Source organism: Labrus mixtus, chromosome 4 (genome assembly GCF_963584025.1).
Source record: "Labrus mixtus chromosome 4, fLabMix1.1, whole genome shotgun sequence".
Taxonomy (NCBI): domain Eukaryota; kingdom Metazoa; phylum Chordata; class Actinopteri; order Labriformes; family Labridae; genus Labrus; species Labrus mixtus.
In genome coordinates this window covers 28,749,180-28,759,536 of record NC_083615.1, presented here as the reverse complement: position 1 = coordinate 28,759,536, position 10,357 = coordinate 28,749,180, and positions in this window count along the sequence as shown.

Below are 10,357 nucleotides of genomic sequence, written 5' to 3'. Positions count from 1 at the left end.
ACCAAATTAAACGTAAATTCATGTTTCTTGTCTGTTGCAAGCAGTGCCTCAGTTGGTATATAAAAAATGGACGCTTTCAGGGTAATCCTGGACTTGTAAACAATAGATACTGTTTGAGATTTGGAAGGCTTTTGCTGTTTTGGAAGCTGAGAATGGCAGCGTTCTGATAAATTACCATCAACTCAGTCTTTCTAATAGTGAGTGAAGGCTGATTTACAGAAAACGATGTAATGTCATGTAAAAATATTCCAAACCGCACACCCTTCAATGAGCTAAGTCAGTGTAAATGAGCCACCTATGTCTTTCTGCCCAGGCTGAAATAATTCATATTCAAAGCAGGTTCACAGCTTATCAACAAAACTCCCTACTGACTTGAAAATCCCTGTCAGTATAAAGAGAATCCTTTGCAGCAGATTGCAGGCTATCAGGTGACTTAACACAGTCTGCTGTCCCTGTGTGTCGATTTCTGTCATTCATTTTAAATGTATTCCTTTTATTCTTGTTTGATCACAGCTGTTTCAAGTCTAACATACATATACTCCTCCTCCTCTAAAGTCAAATGATTGATATCATTTTCTTTCTTTGGGTTTTGTATTCGATGTTGCAGTGGTATGAACTGCAGATAGTTGCAAACTCACTTTTTTGAATCCACTGAAACAAATGGAAAACCAAAAAGAAGAACATCCCAAACTCTCCCACGCTCCTTTTTTTTCTCTCAGCCTCCAGACAGCTTTAAGAAGACTCATTCAAAACTATCAAGCCACCTCTAAAAAAAAACGCTCAACGCTTAAATTTGGCCTAAGTATTTGGCTGGAAGCTTTGCTGTTGCATTTTTACAAAGCTTGCACATGTGAGGCAGGAGTGAAATAAGCTGATTTCAAATAAAAAGGCCATATTCAAAGTTTCTGTATTCACTAAGTCAGATCAATCATTTGATTCTTTTGGGTTTCTCAACCAAAAGAAAAGCAAATCTAACAAAATTCTTCTGACCTGTTCATCAAATCTTGGATCTGTTAGTCTGGGTTATATTTCAGATCATGACACATCTCATGAGATGTGCTGAGAAGTCCTGTTCTTTAATTCATGATTGGGCTTAAATGGATTTTTGCACAATAAAATGTTAAACTCTGAAGCTCCTCACTCAAGATTTATTCTTCCAGTGTTTTTAAACCAAGCCCCTTTAGGTAGGACCGGTCTACTGAATCCCCTGGAAGATAAACCGACCAGCCATGAGATTATGAACACTGACAGGTGGAATTAAAATAATTAATTATAATAATAAAAATGATGTCATATAATTATGTTCAGGTACATGTGAAGGTTTGGTCAGGTTGGAGTATCTACAGCCGAGTTACAAACCACCTTGGTGAAATATGCAGATTGAGGGCTCGCCACGGCCACGGCCTTTGAGTAATGAGAAGGATTATAATAGCTTCAGCACTCACTCTATTGACCTTCACATCTGACGGCAGTTCAGCACTGGTAAGGTGGGTTTTGTACTATTTTAGTTATTATGTAGTGCACCTTCATTTATCCTTAGTGTTTTACAGATCCTTATTTCCTTCAGAAAGTAAATCTCATTTGACTAATTGTTTTATTGCACTAAAAATCTTTGACTTGTATTTCAGACGTTTGTTACGTTCCATGTGTTTTTATTGAACCCTTTTGAATTGAATTTTAAGAAATGGATCTTGTAAACCAGTGATCTCAAAGTGGGGTCCCAGGACTCCCAGGGGTCAGCGAACCATAACTTGGGGGTCCACGGAATAATTTACAAACAATTGTAAAAGTGTGCTATATCATTGAAAAAGCATATCTACAAACTGGGACCTCTTGCACCAATAAAATCAGCTATTTTACACTTTAGTTCACTTTAGTTTTGTGCAATTAGATCAATTCTGATATGATCGTGACAACATTTTCTCAAAGTTTATAAAATGAATTACTTGGAAAGTATAAATGTAGCCTAATTCTATCGTTGCAGAGTAATACATAGTACATTATTACGGCGGGTGTGTGAAATCAACGTCAGAGGTATAGGAGTGAATCAAGCGTGTGCAGGCGCGTCTCACTCGTGGGTGTTGTGGGTGTTGTGGGTGTTGCGACACCCACACTTTCACTGAAACGTATTTTCATCCCCCACACTTTTTACCAGTGGAGTCATCGTTGAAAACCTATTGGTCAAGTAAGATTTATTAAGTGACAATTAAGCCAATCATAGCTGTTTGGTTACAGTTGAAGCAGGTAAAGTTACGTGCATTTAATCCTCCTGTCACTCATCATGGGCTGAGTCAGAGCTCAGAGCTAATAAATGGATACATGCTACATGTAGCATCCTCCTGAAAGAGAGTTAGTCACCCAAACAGATGTTTTTAAGATAAATCCACCTCACAAAACAACGTAAGTGTAACATTTTCTCCTCTTGGTTGTTCTTTTAGCTGTATGTATTTACTCCCGTAACTTTACAATGTAGCAGAAGTCCCCTTTGCAGTTTTTCAAAATAAAAGCAAATTTTATATGAAGACCGGAAATAAAGAGACTGAGGTCATAAGGCAATAAGAAAAGCAAAATAAAAGCATCACAAAGAGCAGTTTTGAATCAGGTTTTTAGAGCTAACTGGGTTACTCACAATGGATGTTCATAAAGTTAGTGTCTAATTATTATCTTTTGTAACTTTGTCTTGTTGTATGATGTGTCAGCTAACATTAGTTATTGGACATTAAATGAAACAGAATGTGTTGATTTGCTAGAGGGTGGTAATATACTAGCATTAGAACACCTGCACTTTTAAAATCGCTGCTCCACCCCTGGGCGTGTGTATGAAACAGAAATGGGTTGTGTTTGAGACGTGGTCCTGAACCATGTTTTAAAAAACAATATTTAAACATATATTTTTTTTCCACTTTCATCATGATTTGTAAACAGATCCTCTAACATGGGCCTCCTAGCTGTGCCTCACTCTCGCTATAAACTTAGCGTGACTAAAAGTGACTGAGTCTTTGCGGTCAAGGCCCCTCACTTGTGGAACAGCCTTCCTCCCTCAGTCAGGTCTGCCCCCTCTGTGGAATCTTTTAAGTAAAATGTCTTATGATATTATTGTCTAATTATATTGTTAGTATTCTGTGTGTATGTGTGTAGGCAAACATGTATGTGTGAGTTTTGCCTTGTTGTTTTTGTTTTGCTTTTTATTCTGTATTGCGCTCTTGTTTCTTGTACAGCACTTTGGTCAGCTGTTGCTGTTTTTAAATGTGCTTTATAAATAAATGTGATTGATTGATTAACTTGTCTTTTTTTCTTCATTCAATACTACTTCAATACAGGAACATTTACATTTAGCAGTCACCAAGGAATCACCTTTGTAAAGTCACACAGGAAATGCAAACTCATTGAGAGTTTGTTATTTACCCTGGAAAAGTCAGCATCAGAGCCCCTCCAAGTCTTTGATTGTCTGGAGTTTGGGTTTTTGCCCTCCATGATGTCTGACAGGCAGTCATAATGTTTCCCCTGATTGGTCAGGCATTTGGTCACAGCTGTCCTGATTTGATCCTTAAAGTTTCCTTTCTGTACGTAGACAGTGGAAACTTTATCCTGGCAGTTTGAAACACAATCTTTACTGACTCTCATTTCACTCAGGTTCTCACTCACCTATAGGTCTGCATGTCTGTCCGTCTCAACCTCATCACAAGGTAACAGAATACACATTATCACGCCTTGGGATCAGAATGGAGATCTTGAAATAGTGACAGAGAAGGAGGAGAAGAAGAACCTAATCTGGCCAGGTGATCATCAGCGGTCCCCTTTTTCATCAGCTTAACGTCAACTGGAGAGGTGTTGATCTCTCTTGAGGAGCAGGATGCTGATGGTTGGTTACATCACTCTCCAGCGCTGCGTCACTCAACATTTCCACACATGTGACTTTCCCTGTGCGAGTGTGTGTTCAGGTGTGCACTGTTTCTCTTAGGCATATGCTTCTCTCTGTCTTAACAGAATCAACATGTCCCACTGCTGTCGACCTGCCTGACTCCAACTGTTGAAATTATTAACACCAGTCCTACTTTTATGATCACTGTTATAATTGTTAGTGTTAATCTTACAGCCGTTTAACTACAACTGGAAACGATCAGTCATGCTCCTATTATCCCCAATTATTATATTAGTCCTTCTGTCTCTAACTGTTTTAAATATTATGATCAGTCTATTATCATTCCTTTGCTATTCATGCTACTATGACACGCTTTAGTTTATTATGGGCACTGTAGCTTTAAGGCTGAATTGATGAGCAGTCGAACGTCACTTCCTGCTCACCAGAGCAACCACGCCCCGTTCAGGTGAAAACAAGCCCTGAGAATGTATCGGCGGTAGATTAGAAAACAGCTGTGCAATTAAGCTTCTTGAACTTCAAACTATTTAGAAAACACAATTTAGTATGTTTTTTTTTTTTAATCTAGAAATGACAAAGGAAGATAAAAGAAGAGCTCTGTGTGTTTGGACTGAAACTAGAGAGGATTAAAGTGGTAAATTGTGGGACCTCTGTCATTCCTGTTGATCGCTCCGTGACAGAAGAGAAGTCTGTTAACAGATTCTTCACACATTCATTCACTAACGTATTAACAACGTTTCAACTGCCACATCACATAAATATGTTGGTGAAAATGTCTCTAAACGAAGGAACACTACACCAAATCCTCTTACTGAAAAATAAATGTCAAGATAAAAAGTTTGCTAGCTCGACTCCTCTGATCACAGTATGTGCTCGTTTGACTGAGAGAGACTGAACACTCATACACCTTGAATTGTGTTTATTTTATAATGTTATGATGCCAATCTCTGTTCAGAAATGTCATATTTTAAATGTTTACATCGCTGGTCATCAGATTTAGGCTCACACTTGTCGTTTTAAAGTATGGTTTTCATATTTTTTTTTTTATTTTTTTTTTAAGATATATTTTTGGGCTTTTATGCCTTTAATGGAGAGACAGGACAGTGGACAGAGATGGAAATCAGGGAGAGAGAGTGGGGAATGACATGCGGGAAAGAGCCACAGGCCGGATTCAAGCCCGGGCTGCCCGCGTTGAGGACTACAGCCTCCATACATTGGACGCGCGCACTAACCACTGCACCACCAGCGCCCCTGGTTTTCATATTTTAAGCTTTTAAATCAGTAATGACTCAAACTTTTCCATTAACCTCCATTCATTCAGATGGAATGATTTCACCCAGAAAGGGGCGTGGTCGGCATCGTTTGGGCAAAGTACCCGGATGGGTTGCTCTCATGAATTATCTGTTGTTGTTGTTTTTGTCTCTACCTATCTCTAACTTTCTGTCTCACCCTTTAATCCCACTTTTTCACCTCAACATATTCTCAGCAGATGGCTGTTCAACATGAGTCTGGTTCTGCTCGAGGTTTCTGCCTGTTAGACGTACAATATGGAGAATTTTATTATAATGTTTACATTCAAATATCTTAATGATGTTAGGCCTTTCAAATGTTGTTTTAATGTTTGTCTGGAGCAAAAAGTCAACATTTACAGAAATCTTTGGACAGAGCAGGTAATGGCATGAATATGGTGTCTTAACTCAAACACGACATGCACGCATGCAAAAGAGTATCTTTATTACATATTCATTGTGTAGGCCAGAGCCCCGGGCAAAGGGTCAGCATAGTAGTCGCTTGGTAGACAACCGTGGGATCATGTACATAAATGAATGAATCTATCCAGGGGCGAGCTACAGCCAACACGCAGGAGAGGCTCAGGCTGTGCACACTGATCAAGATGTGCAAAAGCCCAGAGAGAGTTGCACAAATAAAGGCTTAACAGGCTATTTGCTATTTTTTGTTTTACTTAATTCTTTTACTGTTTATTGGTTCAGAAGGTTTTTCTTGTAGCGTTTGTTCAGTTTGGATCACTTCATCTTCACAGTTAAAGTATTTTTAACAGATTTGTCTGAAGTATTTTCCCTTGTTTTGCTGTGAACATACAGTGTGAGATGTCCATGCCTTTCTGACGGCACATTCTGCTAATAAGGTTGGCAAGAGGCTGTGTTGCATGTCGCTGTGTTGTGCCAGTGGTATGTTTGTACATTTCCCTGTTTAATCTGTGTGCAGCCTGCTGTGTGAGAGTCAGCTGCCCTCGATGTTAATCAGAGCATCCCCTCTAAACATGTCAGCGCGCTATAATGCATTTCAAGTGGTCATTTTTTACCCGTACTGCCCAGGGGTTTCTTGGTGGTGCGGGAATGTAGCCTTGCTTTCACTGCCAGGGGCATGACGGCAATTAGTCTCCAAGACAGCGAGAGAAACAGCGAGAAGAAGAAGAAGAAGGAGTGATGGAGCTGAGAGTTTGCTAACAGGAGGTGTGGATGGAGACACTTTCGCCTTATTAAATCCCTCCATCACTGCACAGGGGCCTAAAGTGGAGCATATGCTCACAGCCGGTCAGTATGAGACTGATCACACACACACACACACACACACACACACACACACACACACACACACACACACACACACACACACACACACACACACACACACACACACACACACACACACACACTCACAGACACACACACACACACACACACACACACACACACCATCCTGTTACTTCACTTTCATCTGATGATTCTGTCACAACTGAAATGGATTAACTGGCCTGTAGTCTGCCTCACGGTGACAACAGTGACTCCGTCATTGTGTCATCTGCCTTATCAGTCTTCTGCCCATTTTCCAATAATTTCCTCTGACATGATCCTCCGAATACATGGAAATGAAAGCAGGTAGCCAACCGCTAACAGCCTGTCTGTAACGCTTCAGCACTATTTTAATTTGCGGGTGTTAAACGCCCACATCATCTGTGGACGCAACAAAGATTTTTTTTTAAAAGTGAGTGAGTCACCAGACACAGGACACCAGCAGCACCATCGTCATCATGATGACAGTGCTGCTGGTGGTGTTGTCATTTTAGCCTAAAGTACCTACAACTGTTCTGATGACTTTTATAGAGTGTTGTGTAATATTATTTTAATTTTCCAAAGATGCATTTCCTTTTATATCTTTGAGTCTTGGCAGTATAGTAGCTTTTTTAAAGCTCAACCTGCACCGCTTGCTGCTCATTAGAGTTGGGAGCAGGTTAGAAGGTGAAAAGAGAAGCGACACAGCAGGGTGACTAAAAGCCTCCAGAGAGAGGTTGGGAGGGAAATGAAAGGTTAAAAAAAAACAAAAAACGTACAACTCTCTTTGAACCTGAGGTATACAGTGAGAACTCTTGAGCCTCGTGGAGCGTCACAACAGCTCAGTGTCAAGCATGATTATCAGACTGTAGCTGCTCTCGTGGCTCTCAGCCAGACAAAGTCACAAAGTGGCAGAAAGCAGTGAGGCAGAGAATACAAAACACCTTTTTGAGAACTCGCTGAGAGAAGAAAATGTCACAAAAGTGCCACAATTTATTTTTAACTGCAGCATTTGCTGCTGCACTAAAGCTGAAGAAGTATTTGGAGCTGTGCTTAACATCTTAATAAAGTGTGACACTATTTTCACATTGCCCTGAGGGGACGTAAACCCGAGGTTTAATTTGTACTTGTTTGTATTCAGTGGGCTTCAATTTGAGCCCTGTTCTTTAAACATTACTTTACCATTTTGTAAGATTTGAACCTTTAAAAAAACGCTTAAATAGCTTTGGGTGATTTTAAGTACATCTATGGAGGTACCGACAACTACCACTTGTTTTTCGTTTATCATGAAGATAAACATTCAAAGCTCTGCAGTTAAAAGGAACATCTTAATTTCTATTATTTCTGAGCTGATTTTTGATCATTTTGTGCATTTATAATTTTACATGATCCTAAAGAACACATTGAATACTAAATAAATGTTAATCTAGTTCGTTGAGGGTGGAGGGAGCAATACATCAGAAAATAAGTTCTAATTGTGATGCAGATTGCTACAACTCTCCCACATCTAGTGTTGTAGTGCTTGAAATCGGTCTTGGTCTCAATATCTTTCAAGTAATCTGACTACATAAATATAAGGCTTTAGTCATCATCGCATCATATGTGTAAAATATGAGTGAAATATCCTTTAACATTGCTTCAAGTAAATTTTAAAGATTTGACACCGAGTTGAAAAGAAAAAGTACCCTTCCTCATCTTAAGCCTTTCTAAACAAAACATTTATTTTATTTTTATTTCAGAATAAGTTGCAGACCGATACAAAGGGAGGCCGTGGCTCTGGAGGCAGTGCTCAATGAAGAGGAGGATTCCTGTTCCCCCCCCCAAAAAAAAACTGTGACTGGCTATGTGGCCTGTAAGAAGCGGGTCTTGTGTTAAAACCAGCCAAGGTCTTTTTTTTTGTTTGGGAAAGGCTGCTGGTAGTTTTCTTTACATATCAACGCATATTTAATTAGACAGCATAGGAAAGCACTCTGTCTTACTTGCAATGAACTAATTGGCAAAGTGTCAGTACCAAAAATTGCCAATTACTGTATTTTCCGAGTTAGAGTACTTTAAATTGTGACTTTAACATAAATCTTCTGTTTGTGTCATTAAAACATTAAGCTAATGCTGCCATTATCTTAATAATAATGATAATTAATTGATATTTATTTGTGTTTGTTTGTCCGCACATCACACCTTTGGCCAAAGAGGTCTGGACACGCCCCTGGTTCAATCATCATCGAGGTTTTAATATCCTAGACCTTTTAAAAGTTTGACTGGTGATTATCATTGGACTGCTCTAGGCTCTTTGATTGAACTAACTTCTGAAATACCCTTTTTTGTGGAGTTGTTGGAGCATATTTTACTACGATGTCTTTACATGGTGCTCTCAAATAAATATTTCACCAACAGCTTATGCATGTAATGAAAACATAAAATAAACTGCGGTATACTAAATATTACTTTACTGTCACTTTATTGTGAGTGTACACGTTCCAGTAGTAGCTCCCTCAGGTTCGCCCAGAAGTTCATGCTGTGACTGCCTTTGATTCAAAGAGGGTTGAGTAAAGATTGAGTCTTTCTGCATGCTTGACGAACCATCTGCTGGATTTATATCGAGCGGATGTGAGAGGAGAATCTTGTTTCTAATCGAATGGCAGACAAAGATTGACATATTTCCAAAAGATATCAAACTTAATAAAGTGTGCAAATTAGTAAGAGAGGACTTACGGAGTCAGGATTTGAATAAAATAACGGTGAGTGTAAACATGTTAGTGACTGTCTGACCCAAAGCAGTGTTTACATTTTACATTTCAAACACACTCTGGGCCTCTGGACTCAATTTACAGGAGGTCTGTGTGTAGGTTTCATCGGTTCAGGGACACACACATATACAGTGTACACACTCGCATGCATCCACATCCATACGTTGTAATCAAATCCCTCTCTGCATCCTGAGCTCAAACAGCAGCCCAGAACACGATGCATGTGAGGAGGAGTGGAGAGCAGCGAGCAGGGGGAGCTGTGTCAGCCCTAAGCAGAATAATAAGCGACAGGAAGAGAAAGAATCAGAAAAGTGTGAAAAAAAACACACATAAAGCTGGTTTTGTCTCCATCATTCTTCTGCTTTCTTTGTGGCCCCGTCCAACGGCCTCTTACACAAACACTGTCTCCTCTCGCTTCAGCTGCAGCCTCCACTGGAACACGGAGAACAATTAACCATTTGCAGCGATACAAGCAATGTTCTTACAGAACAGTGGGCTTCTATTCGCCTGAAGTGAATGTTATAAGGTCCCTCAAGAACTGGCCATCAATAATGGATCATACCTAGCATCTATAGCCCTGTTTCTCGATTGATTCAGATTAATGGAGCAGAGAAAAAAACCATGAGAGGAAACTGGAGAGCGGAAACAATTGATCCCAGAGCTGCCTATATGTGCAGAATCTGCCTGAGCAGGCGAGCTATTCTTGTGACATGTTCCACAGCTGTGAGCTTCACCTGTAGTTAAAATGTAAAAAAAAAAAAAAACATTTCCACGACTGATTTGCTAGTTATTTAGAAAATGTGATTTCATAAAACAGTGGTGAAAGAAGAAGTCTGGAACATGTGATCATTGTCATTCCTGCTGTGAGTTACTACACTCTCATGTTTCTATGTAAATATGATGCTATCAGTAAGAGCCTCTTAGCTACACTTTAAGTGCAGATTGGAGATTAAAAAGGTCTTTTACCTGCTCGCAAATTGGCCTTGAGATAACATTTATTATGAATTACATACAAATAATGATTGATTGATTGATTGATTGATCTTGTGCCCCTGTCCAAGCTAATAAATTCTACCAAAAAGTGTTTTTAGAGCAGCTTTTATCCAAACCTATGTTAAGCCTTTTTGCCTCGCAGATGCAGACCTTCCTAGGAATCA